Source organism: Gallus gallus, chromosome Z, assembly GCF_016699485.2.
Source record: "Gallus gallus isolate bGalGal1 chromosome Z, bGalGal1.mat.broiler.GRCg7b, whole genome shotgun sequence".
In the NCBI taxonomy this organism is placed as follows: Eukaryota; Metazoa; Chordata; class Aves; order Galliformes; family Phasianidae; genus Gallus; species Gallus gallus.
Window position 1 is genome coordinate 13,213,191 of NC_052572.1, and position 19,209 is coordinate 13,232,399.

Consider the following 19,209-nt stretch of genomic DNA (forward strand, 5'->3'; position numbering starts at 1 on the left):
TACATGAGTAGAGTGGGAATAGCCATTCATTGTAAATAAATAAACAGGTTGGCCATGAGCCAGCAGTGTGCCCTGATGGCCAAAGCATCCTGGGGTGCATTAAAAGGAGCGTGACCATCAGGTCAAGGAAGGTGATTCTCCCTCTCTACTCTGCCCTGGTCAGACCTCACCTGGAGTACTCTATCTAGTTCTGGGCTCCCCAGTACAAAAAAAAAGGCAAGGATCTCTTGAAGACAGTCCAGCGGAGAGCCACAAAGATGATAAAGGGCCTAGACCGTCTCCCCTGTGAGGAAAGGCTGAGCAACCTGGGTCTGTTCAGCCTTGAAAAAAGAAGACAGAGGGAGGATCTGATAAGTGTCGATAAATATCTAAGATGTGGGAGGCAAAGGGAAAAGGCCAGACTCTTCTCAGCAGTGTGTGGTGATAGAACAAGAGGAAATGGCCACAAACTGAAGCATGGGAAGTTCTGCACCAATATGCGAAGGAACTTCTTCACTGTTGAGGGTGACGGAGCACTGAAACAGTCTGCCCAGTGGGGGTGTGGAGTCTCCTTCTCTGGAGATGTTCAAGACCTGCCTGGATGCCCATCTGTGCAGCCTGCTGTAGGGAGCCTGCTTTGCAGGAGGGTTGGACTCCATGATCTCTGGAGGTCCCTTCAAGCTCCTACAATTCTGTGATTCTGGGATTCTGTGAAATGGGAAGAGCTGATCATAAAGGAAAAGAAAACGCCTCAAGAAACCTAACGACAGCCCTGCGAGTAAAGCCAGAATATACAGATTTTTCAGGAACAGTATTTGCTCTAAAAGGGATGAGAGGATTCAGAGTACACCACTGATTTGGAAAATGCTCAGCAGTACAGAACAGGTCATAAACTTACAGGCAATGCAAAACCTGCCAAACCTGCAATGTTTTCTGCAGGCAAAGAAATTTTCTGCTGAAGCAAGTAACGTTCATTCTGAAAAAAAAAAAAAAAAAAAAAAAAAAAGAGAGAGAGAGAGAGTGACTGGTGCTTTACTCAGCTACGAACTTCCTGAGTCAGAAGAATATTACCTGGAATTAGTATGCTGGGTTTTTTCACCTTACCTGTCTACCGTGAAATTTTTGAAGTATCATGTGCTAAACAATCCAGGACACAAAACCCTAAATAAGAATGTTGTTTTTCTTGTGTGTCAGTTTCTAAATGCCTTCATCCTTTTCTTCGCATGTGGACTGCCCTCTGACCTCAATCCTGATGGCCTAATGGTGAATCATTATTCTTTGATTATGGCTTTGTAATTATAGGGAATGACATAAGCTCATTGTGATCCAGACTTGGAAATTATTTCAAAGGGGTTTTATTCTTTTTACTTATTCTTTTTATAGCTGCACTGATCCATTTTTTGACTGTATTGAGGCACTCCAAGGCTCACATTGCTGTGCCATTATAACACTTCTCAAGTGCCTGACACTGCACTGCCTCTTGGAAAAATATGTTTTGTGCAGACCCAAAAAGTATTGCTGGGTTTCTCTCTCTGTAAATCCCACAAATTTTCCAGAGTGCCTTTCAGAGTGGGAATATCATTCCCACTTTGAATTCCATTCGTTTTCAATACAGAATAATATTTTTTCCTAAAGTTTGGTCCAGGAAAGAAATAGAAGTGATCTACTTCTTAACAATCTGCTCTTTAATGAGAAATCTAAGCACACTATTGCCACTTATATGAGATCATTTTACACAGCTCTGCTATGTAGTATGTTTTAGGGTGTTTTTTCTCCATCAGTGACAGATGAAGAGCAGCAGTAAATTTTTCTGACTTGGCTTAACTGAGAGGATTCAGAGTCTTAAAATTAAACAGATTGTGAAAGTAGGAGGAGAAAAATAGGAGGGAGAGGAACAAAAATGAAAACCTACACCTAAATGCATATAGTGTAGTAAACTTGGATAACGTGTTTGAGACAAAGTTCTCACTGACACAAAAATATACACAAGATCATATCCTAGTATCGTTTCACCTTGTACCAGGGAATTGTTGCAGCTTTTGTGTTGGTTTGCATTTTAGAAATTTGAAAATCTTGGGAAGGTCTCTGCATGCTTTCAGAAACATATGTATTCCTGTAGATTTTATTTTTTTAACGTTCTGACTTCACAGTACCTAACGTTGGCAAGAGCAGAAATACTTCAAGTGCAAGGACACATGGAAAAACAACAAAGAAAACAAATCCTAGGTAACAGTCAAACAAAGCTATTGATTAGATAAACATCAGCAAACCCAAAAGCTTCCTGCTGTGTGTGTGTGGCATAGCTCCCTATCCCTACCACTGTGACAAGACAGAAGCACATAAAGGCACAATTTATGGCTCACTTTCCAGATTTGGATTTGGTAGATGTAAGTAGAAAGATGGCACAAGCAGATGTGCACTAGGAAGGATTTATTTTTAAGACAAATAACTCACTAAAGCAGAATATATATTTGGACTGTATTATACATATCTAGGTGTGGATGATAGGAGAACATTGTGAACTTCCAATTACCATGCTAGCTTGCCAGTATCTAAATGAAGAGTGATATTTATTATATGCATAGTGAATTAAGGTACTGGATGAAATCACACTCACCTGTGACTGTTGCTCTCATCAGGCAGTAGCTGGGTAACAGCAGGCCAAAAACAAGCATGGAAAAATCCCAGGTTTACACAGCAAGTCACTGTGATTTGTTTTGTGTTTTATCTGTTACAGATTTGTTATGAGATTAATCAGTTGCTGTCTTTGCTAATACACTGTAGCACCGTGGATCAATCTTATATCCCAAAAGCCTCTTAAATATATATTTATATGTATATATATAAACATATACGTAAAGCTGCAATTCTTTCTGGTTCACAGTTTTGAAAGCTTGACTTTCTGTGTCTGAAGCACAGAAATGAGGCTCCCATTTATCAGAGGAGGAGCAGTGAATGTGTTTTTCCAGCAGCACTGCTCCCAAGCGTAGTGCAGTGTGTGGAGGAATGGCATTGCTACAGTGCTTCTGTGCTTATGGAACTCTGAAAGCAGCTGGGAGACCCTGACCACAGCAAGAAGGGATTAATACATTGCCGTTATTTTGAGGTTAAATCTTATACTGGAAAGAGAAGTTGATGTAAGGACACTTCAGCCCAACCAAGGCCAGAAGTATAGTGAGGTTTTAGCTCTATCTGTCAGATTCAGAAGTAAAATCTTTGGAGTGAACAAAAGCCCTTCAAAGTGCCGTTTCAATCCAGACTGCAGCTGAGCTGCAGTAACTGTACATGCTCTCTAGAAGAGGAGTGGGGAAGGCAATGAAGGGGATATGATGAAAATTCGTTCACCTACAGAGAAATAAAAACAGTGATCAATATACATCTCTGTGCCCTGCTGCTGACAAGGAAAATGCACATGGACAAAGCCATAACTCAGCTGATGTGCAGGAATGTAAGTGCAAGTCCTTTCTCCTACAAACCAAGCTGTTATTAAGACTTGTTTTATACCAGAAAATGCATGACTAGATTATGCTGGTCCTATTCCTACCCCCTCTAGATGTGAAATGTTCATCAACATGGTGGAAATAGGATCAAGTGACTAGCTTTCAACAAGGCACTTATCAATTTCATTGAAGCCAATTAGAGATGAATATTCGGAACCTTGAAGAGAGAGCTGGCTGATTTTGAGGGATGCTTTAGTTATCTAGGAGGATATTACTAATTAAAATCTTATGGAAAATGCATGGCAACACTGTGGACTGATGATATATTACTCTTTTATTTGCTGCATCTGGAATCAGTAACATGGTGTAAACATGTTTTTAATTTTAAAATGATACTTTAGTTAAGCATAGGGGGAAAGGTCAAATGATCGTACAACACAAATATGAGCAGCCCTTTGACTGTGTGCTTTCTTGTGTGCAAATAATGGAAACAAACACTGTTTTAGACCAACTGCACTTGGAAGTGGCTGCCCTTGGGAATACAGTTATACTTTTAACAGCTCTGTTAGCAGATATAACTTTCTGAAATGCAGCCACTGATAAAAAAATGAAGAACAACAAACATCTGTATTTCATTATGATTTGCACAAAAAATGGGATTTTTTTAAATCTCTCATAGCACTTAATCTTTGTAGCCAATGGAGTATAGCAAGATTAGCAGTGTTTTGAACAAAGCCCTTTATATGTGAAACGGAAAGAAAGAATGAGGGAAAAAACTGGCAATTTACACAAGCACAGTAATGCATCCTCTGAAAGGGCTGTCTACCCAAACAGTTAAAAATAACTTAATATTTATACTCAATAACTCTACAAACAAACTATAATGGCATTTTAGCAGCAAATCTTTAATCTGTACAGTTCATCCCTTTCCATTATCTCACTGGTTACAGGGCTGTCTGGAATACTGAGTTTCTGGCCCATAAACAGTGTGGCTCAATGTTAATTTGAAAATCCTTATATTTAAATGAGTCACTCTAATTGGTAAAATGAAGATTGAAAGTCAAAATAGCTCATGTCTTGCTAATATGGCATGCTTGTATACAGTAATAGACAGAGAAGGATTTTCCATTCATTCAGTGCTGTGTAATTTCCATTAATTCACTACGTTTTAATGTTTTTTACATCCAGTCAGGAAAGCAAGAAAGAGGTGAGATGGAGTGGGAGGAAGTATGCATGCCCAACTCCATACACACCAAGAAAGGAAACACTACTTTTGGAAGCAGATGTCATTCCTCATTGAGGAGTGCCATCTTTAATGTCCTCTCAGGTTTTGGAATTTCTGACACTTTACAATTATTTGATGATTACAGGAATGCTTTTATTTGAAGCCACTTTTAAACTGCCTTTCCCTTTCCATCTTATTTGCTCCTTCTTCTGCAGTTTCCTACATCACGCGGGCTCTCCTACCAGCCAAGGAATGAGCATGACTTCATCCCAAACCCGTCCTCAAAATTCCCGAGTCATCCCGCTGGGTGGGTGCAGGGTAGCTCCAAGCTGTTCCTCTCTCAGGTGGCAGCAAGCTGCCATAAAATTCTCCGAGAGGCTGGCAAGATATCATTTTCTAAAGGAGGAGTGTTTGTCTACTGACTGCAACATAATTTTTGAATCAGTTCTAAAAATGTTAACGTTTTTTGTTTGAAAAGCAATTGTAATTTTCCTGTCACAACATTCCGCAAAAAGCGGGACCCTCCAAACTCAATGGGGAAAATATGGGTTTCTGAAGAATCTGGACTGGTTCCTAAGCTCCTGTTAACATTTTTTCCCAGAGACATCTGCTTCTATTTGCGTATTTCTTCAGATACTAAAGATAAAATTAGAATGTGGAGATTTTAGTGTTAAAATCTTAAGCGCAGACGTGATGCAACTGCCACAGATCTTTTAATGGTCATGCTTCAGAGAGAGACTTTTGGAGTAACTGAAAGAGATCAGTTCCTGCTGTGAGCAAAATTTTGACGTTTTGAATTTTCAATAAATCAGAAAAGACTGCCAGCTACAGAATTATGCTGCTAAGTTTCTTAGCAGATCTCCTGCAGTTGTCACAGCAATTATTCTCAAGGTGCTTTCCAAACATGCCACTTTAGGAATCTGTTTATGTGGATTAATTTCTGGGAAGTTCTTGCATAAATTCCAGGTACAAACAGTAAAAACTGTTAAAAAAAAAAAAAAAAAAAAAAAAGTCCTAAAATGTGCTGAGGTAAGCACTTTACTGGCTTTTTGTATTTCCACCAAAAAAAAAAGGAAAGAAAACCAGCAAGTGGATCACAAATTATTGCACCATATAGTTCACTATTCCAGTACCTGCTCAAACCTCGCATGTGATCTTAAAATGTTACATAAAACCACACTTTCTGAAGTCATGGTGCATCAGTTTGCAATTCTAGTTGAGCATGGAAACCACTATGGGGCATGCAAACTACACTTTTATTGCCATTCCTGAAACATGGTGGGATCACTCCCACAGCTGGAGTGCTGCAATGGATGGCTGTAAGCTCTTCAGAAGGGATAGGCAAGGAAGGAGGGGCGGTGGCTTGGCTCTGTGTTTAGAGAATGTTTTGATGTTGTTGAGCTCAGGACTGGTAATGGTAAGGCTGAGTCTCAGTGTGTAAGGATCAAAGGGAGGACCAACAAGGCTCACATCCTGGTGGAAGTCTGTTGTAGACTGCCTAACCAGGAAGAAGAGATGGATAAGGCATTCTACAAGTATCTGGCAGTAGTTGCATGATCAGCAGCCCTTGTTGTCCTGGAGGACTTCAACTTCCCTGATAAAAACTGGAAATATAAGACAGCACAGAGAAAGTCTAGGAGGTGTTTACTGTGTGTGGAAGATAACTTCCTGATGCAGTTGGTAAGAGAGCATACCAGAGGAGGTGCCCCACTAGACCTGCTGCTCGCAGAGGACTGCTTGGAGATGAGGAGGTCAGGAGATGTCTTGGGCAAAGTGAGCACAAAATGGTAGAGTTCTCAATTCTTGGTGAAGTCATGAGGGCAGTTAGGAAAACTGCTGCCTTGGACTTCCAGGTGGAGGACTTTGAACTGCTCAGGACACTGGTAGGAAAGGTCCCTTGGGATTCAGTACTGAAGGGTGAAGGACTGCAGGAAGGCTGGGTGCTCCTCAAGAGGGAAATCTTAGAGACAGAGATGCAGGCTATCTCCTTGTGCCATAAGATAAGCCAGAAGGGAAGACCAGTGTGGATGAAGAGGGAATTTTTACTGAGACACCAGAAGAAAAAGAGTCTACCTCCTGTGGAAGAAGGAATGGGCAACTCAGAGAGTACAAAGAAGATGTTAGGATAGGCATGGAGAAAATTAGAAAGGCAAAAGCCCAGCCTAAACTCAACCTGGCCTCCATGGTAAAAGACAACGAAAATTTTTTTTTTACAAATGTTTTAACAGTAAGAGGAAAGCTTAGGAGAATCTCATTCTCCCGTTATATTTCATTTCCACCTTTTTGAAATATTCAAAGGTTTTAAAGGCAAGTGCAAATTTCCAAATTCCTAGGCCAGGTCTAAGGCTGCTCAAAAACGACGAAGTTTTGAACTTGGGATAACTGATCTCTGGGACCATCAAGCTGAAGACAAGAGAACCTGGAGAAGAAGCAGCATGACCATATGAAAAATTCCAAAACATGGCATGAAATAAGTCAATTTCAGGTGTTCTAATAAATCTGTTTTCCATCAGAGCTCCATCAGTTTCAGAATTTCCACACATTCCCACAATTTTTTTTCAATTTATTCCAGTGGAATAAAGAAGTTTGCCAACATATTCCTTGTATGAAAAATGCACTAAAAAAAAAAAATCTTACTATTTTTCCTTTATTCTCACAGTGTGTGACCCAAAGACCAAGTTACATGCATTAATGAAAGATTAGGAAGAAGGAGAATAAAGTAGACAATCAGGAGATTGAAAACCTGTCCTTGAATGAGAACATAGCCCGCAGTCACTACATCTCCTGAATATAAGACAAGATTTGCAGACCATCTTAAAGTTTGTAGTATAGCACATGCTAAATATAGTCAAGCTATGTAGAAGAGGAGCAGTGAGGTTCTTTGGCACTTTTTCAGGAGCTGTGCAGAGGAAAAGCTAGTTACTTTCAGTTCAGCGTAGTGTGACTCATTTATGGCTGAAAGATCCACTAAATGCAGAGAAAAGCCTGCAGAAACCTGTAAGGATTGAAAATGTTACTGGAAGCATCAAAGTGTCTGCCTTTCATGAGAGATTTCTGAAAAGATAAAGAGAGTGACCAAATCTTCTCCTCAAGCACTTACTCTGGTTTTCAAGGTTGAATCTTGTCTTAGAGGAATGCATATAAATTGACTGTGGTTCTGCTAAGCACAGAAATGGTGTTTTGCCAGTAAAATAGTGAAGGTGGAGGCAAAGTCACAGGTGAATGATGTGAACTGGGTTGCATTTACAATAATAGCTACGAGGCAAAAAAGGCTCCCCTTCCTCTCACATGTACTGATCTGGCATCTTCTTGCTGATGAGCATTTCAACATGCTTAAACCAGACCCTCACTCCTGCCCTGTGCAGAACTGCAGAGCAGCTACGTCCTTTCTTCTGAACTGAAGCCCATCTGAGGGCACTTCTCCTTAACTTCTTGAGGGTGAGCAGTTTACTCAGTGTACTCTTCACTAAGCTCCCCCAGTGAGGGTTCAAGACAGGAATATTAGCTCAAAAAAATGCTGTGCCTCTTTATTAAAAAGTAAAAAATAGAAAATAAATAGAATTGTGTACATTCAAAAAAAAAATTGTATAAGGTTGAATGGAATAGATGATCTATTTCCTAGGACAATATTGCTCTTCCCCCATGTTCACTGAAAACAAAACTATCATATTTGTGGGGGCCATAAAAGGAGGTTTTTTGTCATCCGCAAGCGATAATGTCAGTCAGTCAAGACAAGGGTAGCTGTGAATATAGAGATTATAGAAGTATAAAACAGCTTGGGTTGGAAGGGACTTTAACAATCACCTTGTTCCAATCCTGTTCCATGGGCAGGGTTGCCAATTACTAGATTGGGAATGAAATCAGGTTGCCCAGGGCCCCATTCAACCTGGCCTTGAACATCTTCAGGGATGGGGCATGAACAACATGTTCCAGTGTCTCATCATTATCTGACTGGAAAATTTCCCCTAACAAGTGCTCTAAATCTCCCTTCCCCTCTTTAAAGCTCTAAATCTCTGAGTTTAAAACTGTTCCCCCTTGTCCTATCACTATCAGACTGTGTAAAAAGTCAGTCTTCCTCCTGACTACAAGGTCGTCTTAAGTATTCATTGGCCACAATGAGGTCTCCCTGAAGTCTTCTCCAGCCTGAACAAGCCCAGCTCTTCTCAGCCTGTCATAGGTGAGGTGCTCCAGCCCTTGAACATATTTGTGGCCTTTCTCTGGACAATGAGATGGACATTAGCACCAGTTTTCCCTTCAGTAGTGTTTATTTACATTTGAAGTTGGATAAGAGAGCAAAACAGATGAGCTAAGCTTTCAAAAATGGAACTGAAGTGAGGAGCAATTTAACAAGCAGTGCTGCAGTGATGTGGAATTCAGTCATGACCATGAGCAGCTGAGAGGATGTGATTTTGGTCCCAGCTTCACAGAAGATGGAAGGTTTGTTTCTTCCTTATACTCATGACCAAAATATTGTCTCATTCCTTTTGAATTTTTTGGTTTCCCTTTAAAAGAACTGCACAGTATACTAAAGGCAGCTGTTTGGTGCCAATCCCCTTTCTAATGTCTGTTGCCCCAGAGGAGGCCCTAGGGCTTGCATATGATGCTGTGAACTATTACAGGAATGGGAGCACTGAGAAGGGTGTGTTTCTAGGGAGACTGGCTCTGGCTCACATAGATGTATTTACTGCATAATTGGATTAGTGATGGCTACCACTTTCTTTTCTGTTTGCCACCTCGAACTTTCTCATCTCCACATCAGCTGTGTGCAAGCAGATGACCCTCAGCCACTGGAAACTGCTCTTACAGTAACTGTCTCCAAGAGCGTAATGAGTGGGATGTCATTTTTACCATTTACCACATCTCTATTTCTGATCTGTCCTTGTTCAATTAAAGAATGTACATGTGTTTATGAACTGCTTCTTGCAAAGATAAGAGAATGTGAGGTGCTGGCCAATCCTTTTTTCCATTACTCCCTCATTGTTTGTTGTTTTTTTTTCCCTACTTTTCTTCTATGCTGCATTTCTCTGTCTCCTATTTTTGCTTTTTTTTCCATCTCATTCCTTCTATGGCAATGAGCAGGGTTTGTTCCTTGGTGCATGCCAATCAGGCCTTGCAGGCTTTGCCCCCACTGCTCAGTTAGAAATCTGCTTTAAAAATAAGTGAGAGAGAGAGAAACAAACATCCAGTATCTAAAAACAGGTTATATTAAGCCATGTAGATGTACTCTGCCTCATGCTGTAACATTGGCTCAGTGTGGAGTCTAGGCTAAGATTGAATCAGAGCTGTGCATTTTGAGGGTAAATATTATTCGGCAGTAAAGCTATCATTTCAGAAGTACACTAAAGCGAAAAACATCCTGCACTCTCCTGTTACTTTGAGACTGACCAACCTTTCTCTGCATTGTAAAGATGGACTTCAGGTTGCAACTAACTCCCACTGACAAAATAGAGAAAAGTTTATGAGTGTCTGTGCATTGGTAGTTATTTGTTCAGACACACACCATGACAAGACAAGGGTCACCTGCAGTTGAGTGACTGCATCCCAGTGTGCCTGCACCATGAGGGGACTTAGCACAGAAGCAAAACTCTCACCAGGACACATCTGACAAATATCCTACCCAGCACACAAGCCATTCAGGCTCTCCCAGTGAACAAGGTGATGTATCTCTGAAGGATATGTAGGTGTTCTGAAAGTGGTCTTCATATTTACAATGGAGAAAGTCATATCTCTCTGCACTAACAAAATGCAAATGCTTCAACATTGTTTAAAGCATGTACAGAAGACATTATTTTGGTGTCAGATAGATATTTCTGAAAATTCTTTTCTTTTTGAGGTGAGTGACATTTGCCAGTGTTATAAGGAATCTCACGAGTCAAATGAGTTTCACACAAGATCTAGATTAATTCTACAGCTCCTTTTGTGATTAAGAAGAGCAATGTAAACCCATTTTTTTCCGTCATAATGCCACAGTGCATTTGCTTTCTTCTTCACCTAGAGAGATGAATATTTATACACAAGTAGTAGGATTACAAAGCTTGACTTTTTTGTTAAGGTATTTGTGAAGACAGGTACTAAATGTAGGTGTTCTAGGAAGATAAAGAAAGGCAAGAATATTGATAGAAAATCCATTAAAAAATTGAGTTGCACAAAAGGAAAAAAAAAAAAGTAGGTTTTGTTTTCTCAGAAGAGTAAATTTATTTCTTTTTTTTTTAATGTTTCGATTTTTAAATTGATCTCAAAAACTAGATTTCTTACATGACTGTTAAAAGACACCTTTCCAGGAAAACATCATGTTGGGTACCAGAGAAAAGAGTTCCACGTTGGAGAAATCAATTCCATTTGTAACAGCGCTTCCCTTGAGGATTTCTTTGCTTTACTACATTTGTTGATGTCATTGTGTGTTTTGGTTTGTAACAAAAACAGATTTAATTTTTTTCCTTAAGTCAGCCTTAATAAATTGTACACTTGTGCTAGGAGGGTCACCTTAGATTTTGGCAAATTTATCCTGCTCAAAGGCAATGTTCTCATTGGGTAAATAGTTGGATGGGCAACTGCAAGCATGCTTAGATTAGGATAAACGCTATAAAATGTAGCTTAAATGTCAAACAGATGAAGTCAGTCTACACTACAAGAATGTAAGCCAAAAATCTGTGTGATATTGATGGTAGTATTCAAGTACTGAGATCTGACACTGAATCAGAACTGACTCTTCTCTGAAGTGAGGAGTGGGAATCTTACAAACATCTTTTGGAGAGCAGCACCAGCTCTCTGCCACTGCTTTGTCACTGTGTTTGTGGGTACAAATAATCGTCCTAGGAATAGACATGAAGATCTGGCCTTTCGAAGCTCTCTGCTGTGTGGAGAGACGAAGGTTTCTGTGATGCCTTTATGGTTAAAGAAATTTTAACAATATGCGACTCAGCACAAAGTTAACACATTTGGAAGGAAGCCAAGAAAATAGCTTTAACTGATTTTAGTTTTCCCTTAGTGCACACAATAGTAAACAAAATCTCAAGGTATATGTCAAAGAATAATCTGCAGAAGTTTTGGATTTCAGGAGGCTACATTCATGTACTTCAAAACATGATGCTTTTTGGCTGATACACTTTGGTTTGATAGCCAAGTACAGGTATCACTCTATTTTCCATTCTTCAGTAATGCTGTAAATGACCACTTCCACATTTATTGCCTACATAAGAAGTTGCAAGCTTGGCTGACTTGATAACAGAGACCAAGCTGAGACCTGGCCAGGATGAAACTTCTCTGAGCTAACGATTGGCCTGAGCCAGACCCCATCCATGTGGGACAGGAGGGAATGGGGAAACTAAGGATGTGGTGTTCCTACCATACTCCATAACACCCAGTTATTGGAGCAGGACCAGCGCATGCTTGCCCGGTTTATCTGGTTGAGCCCTGGAGAGATACTGTTGGCTGCTTAAAGACTTTCCTTTATTATCCTCAGGATATTGGCTGGCTCCTGACACATGAAGCATGGAGTGATCTGTCTCCTGTCTTTCCAGGTTCAGATATGGCTCACTGAGAAAGGTTTCTCTGGAGGAAGTTCCGTGGTTTGGGTGCAGTTTCTGGCATCATGCTCCTGCTTCTCTTTCTGGCTGCCTTTTGCTCTGTACAGAAGAACTTGCAAGCTCTCATTCATAGATAGAGCCAGAGAGGCATTGGGACTCATCATTTTCTGATGGATTCTAATTCCATGTTGACTCATCATCCCATAAAATTCCTAAGTAGTTTTCCAAAACAAGAAAAAGAAGCTCCCAATTCCTTCTGGTTTGCAGACTTTAACACAGACTTATCAAGTCTTTGATTTCTGTTTTATCTATCAGATTTTTCCTCTCATAAATTCTTGACATCCAGTATAAATTAAACCCAGTAGTTACAAAAGTGTAAATTCAGCTACTTTCCATCATGGTCAGAAAACCAGATGTAGTCTTTTAAGATATGCTTAATTAAAATAAGAAAACTACACTTCCCTCAGCCCCTGAAGGCTGAGGCCTCCAGCCATCTCTGCCATCGACAACAAGGATAAGCAGAGGTTATTTCCCAGCACTGTTGGCACCTCAGACACCTCATCCCTCCCTTTAACACAGTGTTTTCATCATCCTGATGCTAATATCCTTCAGTTTTGCTTCAGAGGTAGCTTGAGTCATGCCACAAGGCTAAGTGTGGAGGTTGCCAGAAACACAGGAACTGGTTCTAAATGTTTGTGTTCAGATACAGAGGCAATATAGCTATGTTTATATGAAGATTTATTTTGTTGTGCTGGTCTCATTTGACTTATTTTGCTGAGTTTCCCCATTGTCTCAAAACCATCTGGCAGACCCCTGGGTGCCATGCCAGGGAAACCTGGTTCTGAAGATCTCCTCAGAGCACCAAACAAATCTGTGCTTGTCACCACATGTGAGGCCAGCAGCATGCTGAAGAATGGACTCACTTCCTCAAGACCTAAATGGAAGGTCTTCTTAAATGTTGGAGTGTCCTGTGCCAGCTGTGCAGATGTCTTCCTAAGCCTTGAAACTGCACAGGAAAAATCCATTGTCTGTGTCTGCATTACAGGCATCAAACAATGTGCAGTCTGCTTCTTCCACGCAAGTGGAAATAACGTTTGGAACCTTTGAAAACATTCAAGAAACATTGAAACGTTTGTTCATCATGACTAAAATATTTATATAACAGTGTAGTGTTCAGGTTCTGTTAAGGAATCTACAATGCTCATCTTTAACCCCAGAAGCAGTACAAATAATAATTCACAGAACATTTCCTTTTTGAACAGCAAGAACCTGTAGTACTGTCTAATGTGAAAAGTTAGGAATATTTTGATATGCTGTGTTTGACTATAGCATAATAATGGCTTCTAAAACACTCCAAGTGGATTTATTCATGGTTCAAGGAACAAGGCCAAAGATTAAAAAAAAAAAAAAAAAACAACCTGTAATTTTTTTCCTCAATTGTGCTTTCATTAGTGACCTTCGGAACATTTCACAAAGGGTATTTTTTTATGCATGTTTGCTTTTCATCGGCTCTTCTTATAACTCCTTGTCAGTTACAATTTTTCCTTTACCTTTGTTTACTTGTTGAGGTGCAAGAACTGGGGAAGGCTGCCTACATCACAGAGAGCCAATGTGAATTAAAGAGCTGAGCATCAGGCACAATTTCCAAGCTCTGTGCTCACACACATCACTTCAGATTTCCCTAAGGAAAAGCTATAGCAAAGAAATCACTTTCAGCTACCATGTTGAAAATGAGAGGTTGGCAACTTTTGAAAAAACTGAGTCCTCCAGTTTTCCTGCAATACAAATGAAAGATTCATTTCACACTGTTGGGATAGCTGGTCTGTTCTGGATCTGTTTACTTCCATGTGATCTACATACCACCATGCTTTTTTTTCATCTAGACATGAAACCTGTTTAAGGTAGATAGGTTGGTGTTTTGAAAAGAATAAGCTATTACAGCTGTTTAACTGTAAAATGGAAGTTCAATTCATTTGTCTGCTCAGGTATTGAATGAGTTCCTGGTGTCTATTACGTTTAAAGAACAATTTTTCTTTAAGATAAAAAGTATTTGTGATTGACTTCCTTTTAACTCATGCTTGAATATAGCATTTGCTTTTCAGAATGGCTTTGTTTGGGTTGTATCATCTGGTTCATGTGGGTCCACTCTTCAAGCTTGTCCAGGTCCTTCTGGATAGCATCCGTTCCTTAAGTTATATCTAGTGCACCATTCAGCTTTGTATGGTCTGCATAGTTACTAAGGGGATGCTCAACCCACTGTCCAGAACATTGATATAGACATTAAAGGGCACCAGTCCCAAGATAGTCCTCTGTGGAGTACCATCCATCACTGGCCTTCACCTGATATCCATTGATAACAACTCTTTGACTTCCATCATGCAACCAATTTTGCATCCACATAATAGTCCACCCTTGAAATCAATCTCTCTCCAATTTAGAGGTAAGAATGTGGTGCAGGACCATATTAAAGGCTTTGCAGAAGTCCAGGTATGTGAAACCAGTTGTTCTTCCTTTGTCTACTGATGGTGTCACTCCATCCTTAAAGGCTACTGCGTTGGTCAGGCATGATCTACCCTTGGTGAATCCATGCTGGCTTTCTCAGTTCACCTCTTTGTCTCACTTGCGCCTTAGCATCTCGTCCAGAAATATCTGCTCCATGATCTTTCCAGGCACAGACATGGGGCTCATTGGCCTGTAGTTTCTTGAGTCTTCTTTTCTATCTTCCTTAAAAATGAGAGTGATATTTCCTCTTTTCCTGACAATGGGGACTTCACCTAGCAGCCATGACTTTTCAGAGATGATTGAGAGCAGCTTGGCAACCGTATCAGTCAGTCCATTCAGGATCCTGAGGTGCATGTCTTCTGGCCCCATGAACTTGTGCATATTCATTCACGTCAGGTGGTTTCAGTCTTGCTTTTCCTTTACAGTATCAGTGATTACACTTCTCCAGCTCCCACCTAGAGGTTCAGGGATGTAAGAGAAGTGGGTAGCTTGACAGTCAGTGAAGACCAAGGCAAAAAATTTGTTCAGTGCCTCAGCCTTCTCTCTGTCCATTGTTGCCATTTCTCCCTTCTCATTTATAAAAGTAAGTAGACTCTCCTTGGCTTTCTGTTCTGACGAATGTGCCTGTAGAATCCTTGTTATTTTTCACAATTCTTGCTAAGTTCAATTCCATCTGTGTTTTGGCTTTCCTCATCCCAACTCTGTACTTCCGAACGGTGTGCCCTGTACTCTTTCCAGATCACACATCACAGCTTTTACCACTTATGCGTTTCCTTTTTATCCTTCAGGTTCACCAGTGTGTCACTGCTCAGTCGTGCCAGCCTCCTGCCTCGTGCTTGATTTCATTCATAAAGGGATAGAGAGATTTTTCACTTAGAAATGCGTCCTTAAGGAGATTTTCCTTCCAAATAATTTTGCCTGAATTTTTAAAAAGGAATTTCTGCAGTAATACAGGCAATAAAGTATCTGTTTTAATTTTTGTCTTTTATTGCAGTCCAACTTTTTATGATGAAGTCAAGTTTAATATTCAGTCACTCTAGATACTTGGTTAAGTACACAATATTCTTTTTTCTAAAACAGTGTAGACGTCTAGGACCAGATTTACAAAGATGTTTATGTATCTAAAGACAGGCATATAGCAAAAAAAAAAAAAAAATCTGAAAAGAATGAGATACTTAACTCCTTCTGGAAGGCATGAACTGCATAGGTCACCTTCAGAAATAGAAGCTTAGAATCCCAAGTAAGTCAATCAGAAATCTTACCTAGATAGAAACTAACAATGAAAGGTCCATTCTCACCTGCACCCTGGCACATTTTAAAGTGTAATTTTATGTAATATTTAATTTATATTGATTGTTCTTTCCTGGGGATATCTCAGTCTACGTCTGGAAACTTGGAAACTTTGCCAGCTGAGTCACTGTATCGAACAATATGTAATTATCTGTATTTTTTTCATGCTTTCTACATCAAGGTTTCTAAATTGAGATGAAATGTGAATAAAGGAAGAAAATAGGGCAATTTCTCTTTCTAAGTTGATATTCCTTAGAAATATATTTCCCAAGTAATTGTACTTTATTTTAATTATAATAAATACATGTTGGATTTTAATGACACTCTTCAGAATAACACAAAGTGTAAGAACATGGCAGAGGGAGAGGAAAAGGGCAAAGCTATTTAAGGTAATGGAGTAATTTTTCACAGTGCGTGGTTATTCCATCCCTGATAGGTAGAACAATTGAGTGTATTAATTACATGTGGGTTTTACTTTGCGTATCTGGGTTATTTGTCTCCACTTCTATTTGGAGAGCATTAAACTTTAAGTGGATCCAGAAGGAATGTTGCTCAAGCCAAGCCGTGCATTCACCCAGGAAATTAGAAATCTTTGCATCAGCTCTGACTCACACATGTTCTTTAGAAGCCTGTATTTACAGATTCTTAATTTTCTTATTTTGCCACTGGGATGTTATGACTGAGATTGCTGTCTCAGTGGTCTGAAGACAATATTTGGCATTATGGTCTTCTCACTTACAGAAGTAATGATGAAGATGTTCACTCCAGTAATGAGGGACCAATCTCTTTCTTTTCAGATTGTTTTCCTCAGGTGGTGGTGTTTTTGAACACTGACTTTGCTGAGGAGCCTCAGACTGGTGTGAAGCCATTCTTAAAAAGTCAGTAATGGTAATGAACTGTAAAAACAAATTGATCTAACCATGTAAAATATAGAAAGTATTAATTATCTTTCACTTATGAATACATTTAAGACCTACCTTGAACCTGTTAGACTGTTGTAACTGCAGTTGCCAAACTGTTGGATAAAGCATATAACCCAAAATCATAGCAAATACAGAGGAGATAAACAACAAAAAATGTAGTGGCCATGACAGAAAATTTGTCCTGGTTCTTCATAGTGCAACAAAAAAACAGGCAACAACAAAAAAATAACGCATTAAGAACATGGTCCTGAACTAGTCTGTGGTAATACCTTTTTATGCTCACTTTATAGAATTGGAAGACATATCAAAGCTGGGTCATCTCTGCCCATGACGTATCCATTTGCATGGCAGTGCAGAGTTAGCTGCTCCCAGTTTCTTGTCTCCACTTCTCAGATTTTAGAAGCTGGTGACACATTGTTCCAGTGCCAAGTCCTGCAGACTAGAGAAGAGCTGGTTAAATCTCTTGCCCTTGCACTACCATGGCCATGGAGGATAATTTGCTCTAAAAGCTGCTAAAGCTACAATGCAGAATCTAGCTCTGAGTAAAATAGGTGAGCAGCCCTGTGCATTTTCTAAAGCTATAAATCCTGTGTTTCAAAGTCCTTGGGAATTTGAAAAGGGACTTCAGGTTGGCAGGGAACAGAAAAGAGTGACTTCTGCCTGAAGGACTGTAGTACTATAGAAAAGGAATAGGGATGAGTGGGAGTAGAAAAAAAAAGGTTCACATAAAGAGAATAGCTTTTATAAAATTCAACAACAAACATTTTTCAGTTTAAACTGTAAGTGGAAAGGGACATGCCTGAGATGAAAGAAAAGAATGGAGACAGATCAGTGGGTAAGGAGATGAACCAGAGGAGCAGAGCAGATGAGAAACGTCAGCATGCTGATGTGGGGAGAATAAGGTTGAGAATAGGCAACTGTTTACAGATAGGTATGTCTCATCCTGATGTGCCACATCATCATTCATCATTTTTGAAACTGTCAACATCATGAGAGAAATAGATGATGGATGAAATGAATGTCATTCAAAAAATCAGATTTCAGGTTATTCATATGTGGGCAGAGAGCTAAGAGATCTGGGTAATGCAAACAGCAGGAGCTCCGTAATATAGGGATTGTAAAAGTGGAACAGGGAACTGATTTCTACGTGATACAGTCAACTACCTCAAAAGCACATTAAAAGATGGACAACTGGAAGAATTGACTGATGCTTCTGGAAATGTTAAAGAGGAAATAATAGCTGGTACAGCTCAAAGAGAAGATAGCAGGTTGCATGACAGTGGAGTTTCCCATGCTCAGCCACCTGAATGAGGCTGTTAAATAACAAGCTCGACTCGAAAGCTAGGACGCTGCACAGAAATAAATGACGTTCTTCTCTTGAGTAACAGATGGGAGGTTTTTAATCTCTAATTACTTCAGGCACATGCCAGGCCTTTGAATAAAGACTATGACCAAAGAATATGCTTGTGATCAGCTGGAAATATCCGGAGAGGAGAGAAACCCACAGATATGAATTCACTACAGCGTGACAATGAAACTTCAGTGATGCATTTATAATAAAAGCCAAAACATTCCCAGGATTTACCAGGAAATAAATATTTTTAATTGTGCAAGCTATTGATGATAATTTGTTTATTTTATACTGCAGTCATTTATAGTCAATAAAGATTCAGAACAGTCTGGACATGGATAGTGGCTACTAAGGTGGTCAAAGGAATGCCCAGACTCTCAATAGTGAGCCTATTTAATACAGGAAAATAAGAGTGAAACAAAAATTAAGAGCACTCTTGTGCTTATAAATTTCTAATGAAAGGAAATTCAGGAGTAACACGGGGTACTCGTGCTATGGGACAATGCTAGTAGAAGAACCAAGTACATAAAGTGATTGTGAAGAAGCTTTGGTTGAAAATTCTAAATACAAAAGTGGTGATGGTATATAAAAAATGACCTCACAGGAGTAGTGGGTTAAAAAAATTAAATTTTGTTAAAATGTAACAACCTTGATAGGGTGTTCATAGGGTGCTTAGACCTTGTAAATCTTGTAGTATCTGTGTGGAATTTTCTCTGCTCACTTCCATCACGTCTTCAAACACCCATTCAAAACTCATTGCATCCAGACAACATTCCTAATGTCCAAATGCTTTCTTCAGGGAGATTTATCTTTTATGTTTTGTACCCAGATAATTTCTGTCAGGGAACTCTGCAGCCAGACTTCTGTAGACAAATTTTGTATTTGCACACTCTTTCCTCTGGCCATTAGCTGCTAGTTTTCTTTGCCTGGTTCCTACACTCAAAAAAATAAAATTCCCCAGATTCCCAGAGTT

At 39.6% G+C, this 19,209-nt stretch overlaps 1 long non-coding RNA gene across 2 annotated transcripts in view; it reads right to left on the reverse strand.

Moving 5' to 3' along the window:
* Positions 1–10,814: 10,814 nt before the first annotated feature.
* LOC101751782 overlaps positions 10,815–19,209 on the reverse strand; it is a 40,918-nt gene continuing 32,523 nt past the window's right edge. For both annotated transcript variants that reach the window (XR_005843265.2, XR_001463921.4), the window contains exon 2: positions 10,815–17,324. This is a non-coding gene — a long non-coding RNA (uncharacterized LOC101751782). The remainder of the gene's footprint in view (positions 17,325–19,209) is intronic.